This window comes from Rousettus aegyptiacus, unplaced genomic scaffold (assembly GCF_014176215.1).
Source record: "Rousettus aegyptiacus isolate mRouAeg1 unplaced genomic scaffold, mRouAeg1.p scaffold_m13_p_9, whole genome shotgun sequence".
NCBI lineage: Eukaryota > Metazoa > Chordata > Mammalia > Chiroptera > Pteropodidae > Rousettus > Rousettus aegyptiacus.
The window spans coordinates 52496672-52508008 of record NW_023416312.1 but is presented as its reverse complement, the minus strand read 5'-3'; the positions used below and the strand labels follow the sequence as shown (position 1 = coordinate 52508008).

General features: G+C 35.9%; 1 pseudogene; it reads left to right on the top strand.

The window, feature by feature from the left end:
• The first annotated feature begins 301 nt into the window (after positions 1–301).
• On the top strand, positions 302–420 carry LOC118608257 (annotated as a pseudogene).
• The last annotated feature ends 10917 nt before the right edge of the window (positions 421–11337 follow it).

The following is an 11337-nucleotide window of genomic DNA, read 5'->3' as shown; positions in this document are numbered from 1 at the left end:
GATGGAGTCACCTAGGTTGTTCAAAAACATTTAGGGAGTAGCCCACGTATCAGACCTCCCAATCGTTAGAGTTGTGGTTGCCAATTGTTGTGCAAATTGGAATCACCTAGAGTTATTTAAAAACTCCTGATACCTGGAACCCACCTCCAGACTTCTGACCTAACTGGTATTGAGTGTAACCTAGGAATAAGTGCTTTTAAACATCCCTCAGAGGATCTGGTTCCATAGTGTAGCAGTTAGCATGTTTGCTTTACAGACAGAAGGTCCTGGGTTCTAGGCCCCAGTGGAGCCACAGTCCATGCCCTACAGCCATGCCATTCTGAACACACCTGATCCTGTCTGATCTTGGAAACTAAGGAGGGTTGGGCCTGGTTAGTACTTGGATGGGAGACCACCTAGGAAGACCAGGTGCTGTAGGAATAAGTAATAATAAGTAACAAAATAAATATAAATAAAGTATCATTTCTTACTGATACGTTTTAGTGATAGTACCCTAGTTCATCTCAGCCCCTTTGAGATGTAAATCTTTTTAAAAGCCTCCTGCCGGTTTTATAACCCAGGAATGTTTTTTTCTCAAAGTTCTAGAAGTCATCTCTTTGAAATGTAATCATCAAGAAAGATAGCACCTCTTTTTCCCAATCTCTGTGAGAGAGTGGGAGGTTAATTTTTTGGGGGAGGGGTACTTTGATTAAGCTATACAACTATCAGTTGTCATAAAGATATGAATTTATTTTTCCTTTGGCTAAAGCCAATTAGCAAATACAGATGGTCTATGACTTCCCACAAATGCCTCAGGAGTTTGTTCCAGTGCTTAACAGCCCGCACCTTTTGTTTCAGTAGAGTTCAGTTCAGACTGAGTTCTGACCTCTCTCCTCTATTGTAATAGTCTCGATGAGTCTTCCTTATGTGTTTTATTTTCTCCATTGTAATTTTGTCCAGTTGTTGAGAGGAATAAATGAGGTAATAGACATAAAGCATCCAGTGCAGTGCTTAGTCGATATTAAGTGCTCTGTAACTATCAGTTATTTTAACTACCATAATTGATTTAACCATTCCCACATTGACTGACATTTTGATTATCTCTAAAAATGTTTTCACTTTTACAGTGCTGAATGAACACTCCTGTATATTTACACTTTCACAACTGTTTAAGTATTTCTGTGGGTTATTTTTCTAGAATTACAGTAGAATTGTTACCGGAGAGTGGGGTCCTCTCCATGTGCACTGTCCAGGTTCTTGATGTCTCAAACAAAGAATTAAACAAGAAACCGAAATACAGTAGACAAGAAAAGTTTTATTAGAAAGGAAAGTACACTTCCAGAAGTGGAAGCAGGACCGAGCAAGAGAAGTATGGCTCAAAAGGCCTGGTAACAAAGACTTCAGAGTTTTTATCCCTTTTTTGCTGTGGGTGGTTGCTTTTCTTAGAGTGGGCTTCCTTGATTGATAACTGAAATTGACAGGACTCAAGTGATTCATCATTTTGCTTTCTGTGCATGTTTGTTCCCAGAATTCAGTCTGTTATAGTGATATTAATGAACTTCCAGGCATATGCATCATATTATAATGATGGTATAATGAGACTCGGGTGAGTTGAAGGTCATTGGAGTCTTCATTGCGCAGGTGCCAGTGACTGGCTGAAAATGGTACCTAAATCTCTGCCTACTGGTTTCTTTGTGTGAATTAAAAAATGTCTTCTGGTTTGCTTAATTGTGGGTGGATTAGGGAGGACTCTTTCTAAAATAGGATGGCCTCAGTGTCTTTGCAGGCAGACCCAAAATCCCCTAACTAACTTTCCTGCCTACCTCTTTTCTAAGAACCATAAACCCCCTTATTATTAATATGAATGTTGAGGGAACGGAGGTCTCTTCTTCCATATCTACTTCCTGCTGAGAATGGCCTGAGAATGGCCGTAGTCCCTGCCTACAGGGGTTTCCTGGAGCTCTTTCCCTTTCTGCCTCAGTCAGGGTGGGGTCTTGAGTTTCCTGATGAAGTGCCACCTCAGTCCCTAGATAAGGAAAAGAAAATACAAACTCGTTATTTAAATCATACGTCTAGTGATTTCTATTATTGATTTGCCTATTAAATGAGTAAAGGGAAATAGGCTTGGTTAATATATTTCTTAAAGAGTAAAATGAAAGAACTTTGGCTTAAAGTCCCCTACCCCCTAGACTCTAAGGGCCCTGCCTGGCTTACCACATTTCTGCTCAACAATGGGCTGATGACCTTTATCAATAGCCAGAGGATCTGAGTCTCCAGGGCAATTATCAAGATTTGAGGGTGAGCACTTTTTTTCAAAGAAAGGAGGGAATAAAACTTAACTAGGTTTACTAAAAAGATTAACTCCACAAAAGATGTCCCATTTCATTTCCTGCTAAAAGATTAAGAATTTACAAGTGATGTCCTGTCTCAGAATTGCATTTTAAATTTTAGGAAGAATTCAGGAAGTGGATTTCAGAGAGTAAGAAGAACCCTTAAGGGCTATTCTTAGAAGATGAGTTGGATGAAGGAGAAAAAGCTACGCAGTTGTTTAAAAGCTGCTGTTTGAACTAAGTTAGCATTGCTTTTGTTTTATATATTGAAGTTCAAGGTAAGTTTTTTCTTGAAAACGAAAATACTAAGCGGCTCTTTTGGTAAAAACAACCAACCCCACGTGCACAAACATCTGTTAGGGGATGAGGTCTAAGAAATTGTGTTTTTAACAGTCTAGGGATCCTGATGTATAATAAACTTGATAAATGGAAAACTTAAGAACAATAAGAAAATAATGTGCTACAAATCATATTTTGTCCTATTGTATACTCTTCACTGATTTGTAAAATTGTACATATAATCTCACATGGACACATCATTCAGTCTTAAATTAAAATAGCTCTGTGAATCAAATGAATTTTCTGGAAACCACTTGGTTATATTGTCCACACTCCCAAAAATTATGGGCATAATAACTTATTAATAAGGCAGTGATTCAGCATTTAAAAATATATATATTTAATCATATATATATATGATTCTTACTTATTTTTATTTTTGGAACAAAAAGAGAATCATAACAGTGAAAATGTTCTCATATATTCCTCCCTATTATTTAGGCCCTTTACACATAATGTCGTTCATCAATTTAAAGCTCAAAGTACCCCACAAGAAAAAAAGAGCATTTGTTTGGTGAAGAGTGTGCTTACTTGCAAGTTTTATGTCTTTTAAAGGTAAATGAAGAAAAAAAGAATAATTTGCACTCTACCCATTGGCTTGGCTTCATGTGAATGTGCCAAGTCTGAAATTGGTAGAAATTATATTAAAGCAAACTCAAATTACAACTAGGAAAAGTGTCCTATCACTGAAGAAAAAACGGTCTTGAACAATTTTTACTATTATGCAATATAGTTAGTTAATAATAGTATCTACTTAATATGATTGTGACCAGCACATGAGATAATACATATATAGCACTAACTACAGAACTCAGCAAATAGTAAGCTTTCCATAAATATTAGCTATTATTATCCATCCCTATGCAAATAGATTGCTCATTTCCTTTTGAAATATATTAGAGTTCTAACTAGGGAGATACTTTCTTACCAATGGAGTAGGGGGATAAAGTTCTATTTTATATACACACACCCTTATTTTAAAGCTGTCAACTAAATAGTTTGCACAGTGCCTTTGTTAATTTTAAAGGTTATCTTTTATTTTAGAATCTTAACCTCACTTACTGGAAGATTTTATGACACCAACAACCAAAGTGTACACAAGACTCCATCAAAGAATAACAAAGAAAGGCCTTCAGTACAAACAACATAACTCATAGAATGCCTTGTTCTAGGAATGTAAAGAGCCAGACCTACTTTTTTCCTTAAAACAATTCATTTATTCCTTTATTTATTCCTTTATTTATTTGTTTGTTTGTTTGTTTGTTTGTTTAAATCTTTTATGACATCATTCGCCTCATCGAGATTGGTCATACTTTTTACCCATCCAATTCAACTCAACTTATTTTTCTTAATGGCTCAAATAAAAGTTAAATTTTTATTTTGTGTTCAAAACAGATATTTCTGATTGTTGGGCATTTCTCTTTAAACTGTTGAATCTGAGACTCAGGTTCCTGCCATTGTGTGGCTCCACTGTCCACTATCTTCAAAGCTTAACTTCTCATCTGCATCTAGTCATAAAAGAGCTATTAAGAGACAGAATTCAGCCTCAGTCATAAATTTCTGTTAACCAAAGGAAGATTAAAATGTCTAATAAATGACCTCCATTTATTTAGAGTAATATTCACTACAAATTTATTTTGGTACAAAAACTTTGAGTCAAACAGAACTGGTTTTCAATCTGAGCTCTGCCATGTACTGACTATGCGACATTACTGGATCTATTTTTTTTTCTCTCTATAATAGAACCTAAAATGTCTTTCTCATAGGCGTATTCACCAGCACGTTGCAAATCTTAACAAGTGAATCTAGTGCCACCCTTACCTAAGAATAAGTGAGAATCAACATGTGGGTTTGTGGTTTGTTTGTTTGTTTGTTTGATTCTGGACGGGGTTGCCGAAAAGCTGTAGAGACAAAAGCAGCTTTATTTAAAATATTTGAGCCACATATCCATATTTAAAAATGATGCCTAAAGAAGGTATTCAGTGTATCCTATCTGTAATAATAAAATATTATATTGGAATAAAATGTTGGAGGGAGATTATTCTCTGTGACTTACACCTGTGACAACACTTTTATTTTCTTCTTCTTCCTGGACAAACAGCTAGGCTATGTTTCTTAGCTTCTCTTCCAGTTCCGTGTTCCCCAATGACTGAATTCTGCCCAAAGTACTGTGAGGAAAAGTGAAACATGTCACTTTCAGGAATGCTAATAAAATTCTCTGTGCTGTATCTTTCTTTAAAAAAAATTATTTATTTTTAATTAATTTATTTATTTTAAGGTGAAATTGGTTAACGAAGTACAATAAGTTTCAGCTGTACACTTTAACAGTAAGCCATGTATATATTTACACCATGTGTTCACCTCTCATAGATTTCTTTCTGTCACCATTTATTTGACCCCTTAACCCTATCTACCTCCCATCTCCCGGTGCCCCCTACCCTCTAGTAACACTAGTCTATAGTCCATGTCCATGAGACTCTGTCCTGTTCATTTGTTGCTTTTACTTTTATATCTCACGTATGAGTAATATCATGTGATTTTCAACATTTTCTGTCTGGCTATTTCGCTTAGCATGATTATCTCAAGGTCCATCCAGGTTGTTGCAAATGACAGTATTTCATCTTTGCTTATAGCTGAGTAATATACCATTGTATATATGTACCACATCTTCTTTAGCCAGTCATCTATCATGGGAAACTTTGGTCTCTTCAATGTCCTGACCACTGTAAATAATGCTGCTATGAACATTACTGTGCAAATATCTTTTTGGATATGAGTTTTCAAGTCTTTGGGGTAAAGACCCAGTAGAAGGATGGCTAGATCATATAGTAGATCAAGTCTCAGTTTTTTTGAGGAACCTCCATCTGTTTTCCATAGTGGTTGTACCAATTTGAAGTCCCAGTGGCAGTGCATGAGGGTTCTATTTTCTACACATTCTCTCTAACACTTGATTTCACTTGTCCTGTTGATTATAGCTATTCTAACATGTATGAGATGGTATCTCACTGTGGTTTTGATTTGCATTTCCCTAATAGCTAGCGATAATGAGCATCTTTTCAAATATTTGTCGGCCATTTGTATGTCTTCTAAGGAGAAGTGTCTGTTTAGATCTTCTGCCCCTTTTTTAATGGGATCATTTGGTTTTTTGTTGCCGTTGTTGAGTTGTTTGTGTTCTTTCTGTAGTTTAGATATTAGGCTCTTTGTTAGAAGCATTGTTTGAAAATATATTTTCCCATTCGAATGGTTGTCTCTTTACCTTGTTGACAGTTTATTTTGCTGAGCAGAAGCTTTTTAGTTTGATGTAGTCCCATTCATTTATTTTAGCTTTTACTTCCCTCGCCTTTGAGATCAAATTCATAAAATCCCCTTTAAGTCCAAGGTCCTTGAGTTTAGTTCTTATGTTTTCTTCTATGCATTTTTTTGTTTGTTTGTTTCAGATCTTATATTCAGGTCCTTAATCCCTTTTTAGTTACTTTTGGTGTGTAGTGACAGACAATAATCTAGTTTCATTCTTTTGCAAGTGGCTTTCCAGTTTTCCCAGTACCATTGATTGAAGAGGCTTTGCCTTCTCCACTGTAAGTTTTTGGATTTTTTGTCAAAAATTATTTGCCCTTATAAATATGGGTTTACTTCTACACTCTTGATTCTGTTCCACTGGTCTGTGAGTCTGTTTTGCTCCCAATACCATGCCGTTTTGATTACTGTCACTTTGTAGTATGATTTGAAGTAAGGCAGAGTGATGCCTCCAGCCTCGTTCTTTTGTCTCAAGATGGCTTTGGCAATTTGGGATCTATTGTTTTTACATACAAATTTGTTGCCTTTTTTGTTCTATTTCTTTAAAAAATGCCAATGAGATTTGATGGGGATTGCATTAAATCTGTATAATAATTTAGGGAATAAGGTCATTTTAACTATATTTATTCTTCCATTCCAAAACATGGAATATGCTTCCATTTCTTTGTATCTTCTTCAATATCTTTTAATAAGATCGTATAATTTTCATTATATAGGTTCTTCACATGTTTCATTAGATTTAGTCCTAGGCATTTTATTCTTTTTTGTTGCAATTGCAAAAGGAATTATTTTTTCCACTTCTTTTTCTGACATTTCATTATTGGAGTATAGGTATGCTATGAATTTTTGAATGTTGATTTTGTATCCAGATACTTTACTGTATTTGCTTATTGTTTCTAGTAGTGTTCTTGAGAATTCTTTAGGAATTTCTACTTAGAGAATCATGTGATCCATAAATAATGACAGGCTGACTTCTTTGTTTCCTATTTGGATATATTTTATATCTTTCTCTTGCCTGATTGCTAGGACCTCCAATGCTATATTGATAGTGGACAGCCTTGTCTTGTTCCTGATCTTAGAGGGAATGTTTTTAGTTTTTCACCATTAAGTATAATGTTGACTGAGGAATGTCATAGATGGCCTTTGTTATGTTAAATACTTCCCTTCTATATCGATTTTGTTAAGTGTTTTGATCATAAATGGATGCTGCATCTGTCGAAGGCATTTTCTGCATCTATTGATATGATCATATGTGTAAGGTTCGGCTGCTCAACAGACAGAGTCTGACTCAGGAATAACAGGTGTCCTTTATTGAAAGGCAAGTGGTCCCAAGCGAGGTTCATTGGTCCAGAAGAAAGGGGCCAGAGAAGTCACACCTGGACAGGGCTGGGGCAGGGTTTTAAGGGTCGCGTCCAGGAAGGTGAAGCAGGTGATTCAGAAGGGTGTCCAAAAAAGGCAAAAACATAGCGTGGGGCTCTTTCATTGGTGCAGTGGTTTGGTGCCACGAGCATTGTCCTGGCACCTGCAGATTGGTCTATGAGCTTCAGGTGGCTAGCAGGCGGGAGCTAGGGGTGGGGACCTGCCCCTGGGCAAGCCCCCAGTGATGTCCTTGGGGCCTTTTCTGGGAGCGCTGGCCTTACAATATGATTCTTATTTTTTAATTTATGTGGTGTATCACATTAATTGATTTGCATACATTGGACCATCCCTATGCCTCTGGAATGAACACCAATTGATCGTGGAGTATAATCCTTTTAATAAATTGCTGTATTTGGATCACTAATATTTTATTTAGGGTTTTTGCAACCGTGTTCATGAGAGATATTGGCTTGTAGTTTTCTTTTTTTGTATTATCTTTGCCAGAATTGGTATCAGGGTAATATGGGCCTCATAAAATGAGTTGGGAGTATTGTCTTTTCTTTGATTTTTTGGAAGAGTTTGAGGATAATAGGTGTTAAATTTTCCTTGTATGTTTGGTAGCATTCACTGGTGAAGCCATCTGGTCCTGGACTTTTACTTTTTGGCAGGTTTTGAATGATTGTTTAAATTTCCATACTGCAGATCACTCTATTTAGATTTTACAGCTCTCGATTCAATCTAGGAAGGTTGTATTTTTCTAAGTACTGGTCCATATCTTCTAGCTTATTAAATTTGTTGTTATATACTTTTGCACAGTATTCTTGTATGATCCTTTATATTTCTGCAGCATATGTCATAATTTACTCTCTTTTATCCCTGATTTTGTTTACTTGTGTCCTTTCTCTTTTTTCCTTAGTGAGACTAGCCAGGGGTTTGTCAATTTTATTAACTTTCTCAAAGAACCAGCACTTTGTTGCATTTAATTTTTCCATTGATTTTGTTTTCAATTTCATCTATTTCTGCTCTAAATTTGATTATTTCTTTCCATCTGCTGTCTTTAAGCTTCATTTCTTCTTTTCTAGTTTTTTTTTTTTTTAAAGACGAAGCATTAGGTTGTTTATTTGGGCTCGTTCTTGTTCTTGGAGATAGACCTGTATTGATATGAACTTTCCTCTTATGATCGCCTTTGCCACATCCCAAGATTTTTTGGTATGTTGTACTATTATCGTCATTCATTTCTATGTATCTCTTTATCTCTTTATTTTTTCTCTGACTCATTTATTCTTCAGTAGCATGTTATTTAATCTCCATGTATTTGTGTGTGTGTGTGTGTTTTATGATTTAATATTGCAAGCAATCTCTAGTTTTAAAGAATTATGATCATAGAATATGATTGGTTTGATTTCTACCCTCTTATATTTGTTGGGGCTATCTCTATGTCCCAGTATGTGGTCGATTCTTGAGAATGTTTCATGTGCAGTAGAGAAGAATGTATATTCATCTGTCTAGGGATGGAAAGCTCTGTAAATGTCAATTATGTACAGTTGGTCTAATTTAAAGATGTTATTTCCTTATCGATTTTCTGTTTCCTACTACAATAGTGTTTTGGTCTGTTTCTTCCTTTAGTTCTGTTAGTAATTGCTTTACATATTTCGGGGCTCCCTGTTTGGGAGCATAGATATTAATAAGTGTTATATCTTCTTGATTCATGATTCCCTTTGTCATTATGAAGTGTCCCTTAATATCTTTCTTTACCTTTTTTTTTAATTTTCAGGTCTATTTCATCTGTTATTAGTACTGCTACTCCCACTTTTCTCTGAATGCCATGTGTTTGAAATATCATTTTCCACCCTTTCACTTTGAGTCTATATTTTTATTTGGAGCTGAGATGTGTCTCCTGGAGGCAGCACATGTTTGGGTTTTGTTTTTTGATCCAGTCTGCAATACCATGCCTTTTTATTGGTGAGTTCAGTCCATTTACATTTAGGGTGATTATTGAAATACGAGGTCTTCTTATAGCCATTTCATCTTTTGCTTTCTGGTAGTTTGGTATTTCCATTCTTTCTTGTCCTTGTGTTTTTGTTTTCTTTATTTTGGTTGGCGTTTGTGGGTTTTCACTCTGGCCCTTCTTGTTTTATGTTATATACTTCAGTTCTGAATCTTTGGTGTTAGGTTACCATTACAAGTATGAAAAGGGTTTATACACACACACACACACACACACACACACACACACACACACACACATCCATTTTCTTCTGTATGTGCCCTATCCCCATTCCCCTTTGCAAATTTGGATCTTTAAAGCCTTCCCTGTTCAGTCATTATTGTTTGAATTTGTCCCTATGTATGCTGAATGTTCATAACTTATTATAGCAATTCTGTTCGTAATGTTTAAGCTTATAATACCCTGTTCTTAGTAAGGGTTGCACTCCTCTGCTTTTATTTACCTGACAGTCACCTTACTTCTATTTTTTTTTTTCTTTTTTCTTTTCGTCATTTTGTTTTAGGTCAGCTGACCTCTTTCAGTATTTCTTGTAGTGCAGGCCTCGTGGTGGAGAATTCCCTCAATTTTTGTATGTCTGGAAAGGTCCTTATTTCTCTTTCATATCTAAAGGAGAGCTTAACTGGATACATTATTCTAGACTGTTAATTCCTTTCAAATAATAGTTTGAATATATGATTCTGCTCCTTTCTGGCTTTTATAGTTTTTTTCTGAGAAATCCGACAATAATCTAATGGGTTTTCCTTTATAGGTTACCGTCTTCTCCCTGGCTGCCTTAAGAATTTTTTGTTTTGTCATTGATTTCTAATATTTTTAATTCAATATGTCTTGGTGAAGGCCATTTTGGGTTGAGATAATTGGCTGTTTAGCTGACTTCTTGAATTATAAACTCCAGGACTTTCCTTAGATTTGAAAAATTCTCATCAACTATTTGCCTGAGCATCCTTTCTAGTTCCTGCTTCTTTTATTTCCTTGCCTTCGATAATGCCCATTATTTTTATGTTTCCTCTCCTGATGGTATCAGCTAGTTCTTGTATTTCTCTTTCATTATTTTTCATTTTTTTTGGTTTATCTTTTCTTCCTTCTGATTTACTTCTAGATTTCTGTCTTCAATATCACTGATCCTTTTCTCCATTTGGTCAACTCTCTTTCCCATGATTGCTATTTTATTTTTCCACTCTTGCGGTGTTTTTTTTTAAATCTCCATAAGATCTATTCTATTCTTTTTGAGGGTTTCATTTCTCCTGCTCTGCTCATCTAGTTCTTTTTTCAATTCCAGAAATTGTTGATAAGACTCTTTTTCAATTTCACTGAGTTTTTCAGAAGTATCTTCATGAATTCTTTCTCATTAAAGTTACATTTTTCTAAATCTATAAGCTTATTTTCTGGAAATTTTTCTCTTTCTTTCTAAGATGCCTTGTCACCTCCTTTCTTCATGGTGTTTAATGGACTCCTTCTTAGCCTAGGTATTAATGAAAATGTATTGAGCTTTTTTTCCAGGAAGATTTATTACATAAAGGTTTCTCTTTATCCTGTTGCTAAGAAGGCACTTTTCTTTTGGTTTCCAGTAGTTGGCGTCTAAGCCTCCTGGATCCCTGCTTTATATAAAGCCTTAATAATGCTATATATGTATGTATGTATGTATACATGTGTGTATAAATATACATATGTATACATATATACATGCATGTATACATACATACATACATGCATACACACACACACACAATTGCGCTCACTACTCTCAGTATTAGTCCCTGTCAGTGTTGTCAGTGTTAGTGACAGTTTCGGTAGTGTTTTCTCAGATTTTCCCAGGGCTCTGTGTTGTTTGGTCTGGGAGGTTATGGGAGGAGGGGACCTCTGGGTTGGGGGCTGCAGCTTAGCCTCTGTTTTGCAGCCATGGCTGGTAAAAATTAACTGCTGTTTCTCTGCTGTCTGCCCTAATGCCCGGGCCCTGCTGCCAGCCTGGTGGAGCTCACAGCATTCCCAGGCAGGACTGTTTAGGGAACTGGTCCCGTCTTCTCCACTCCC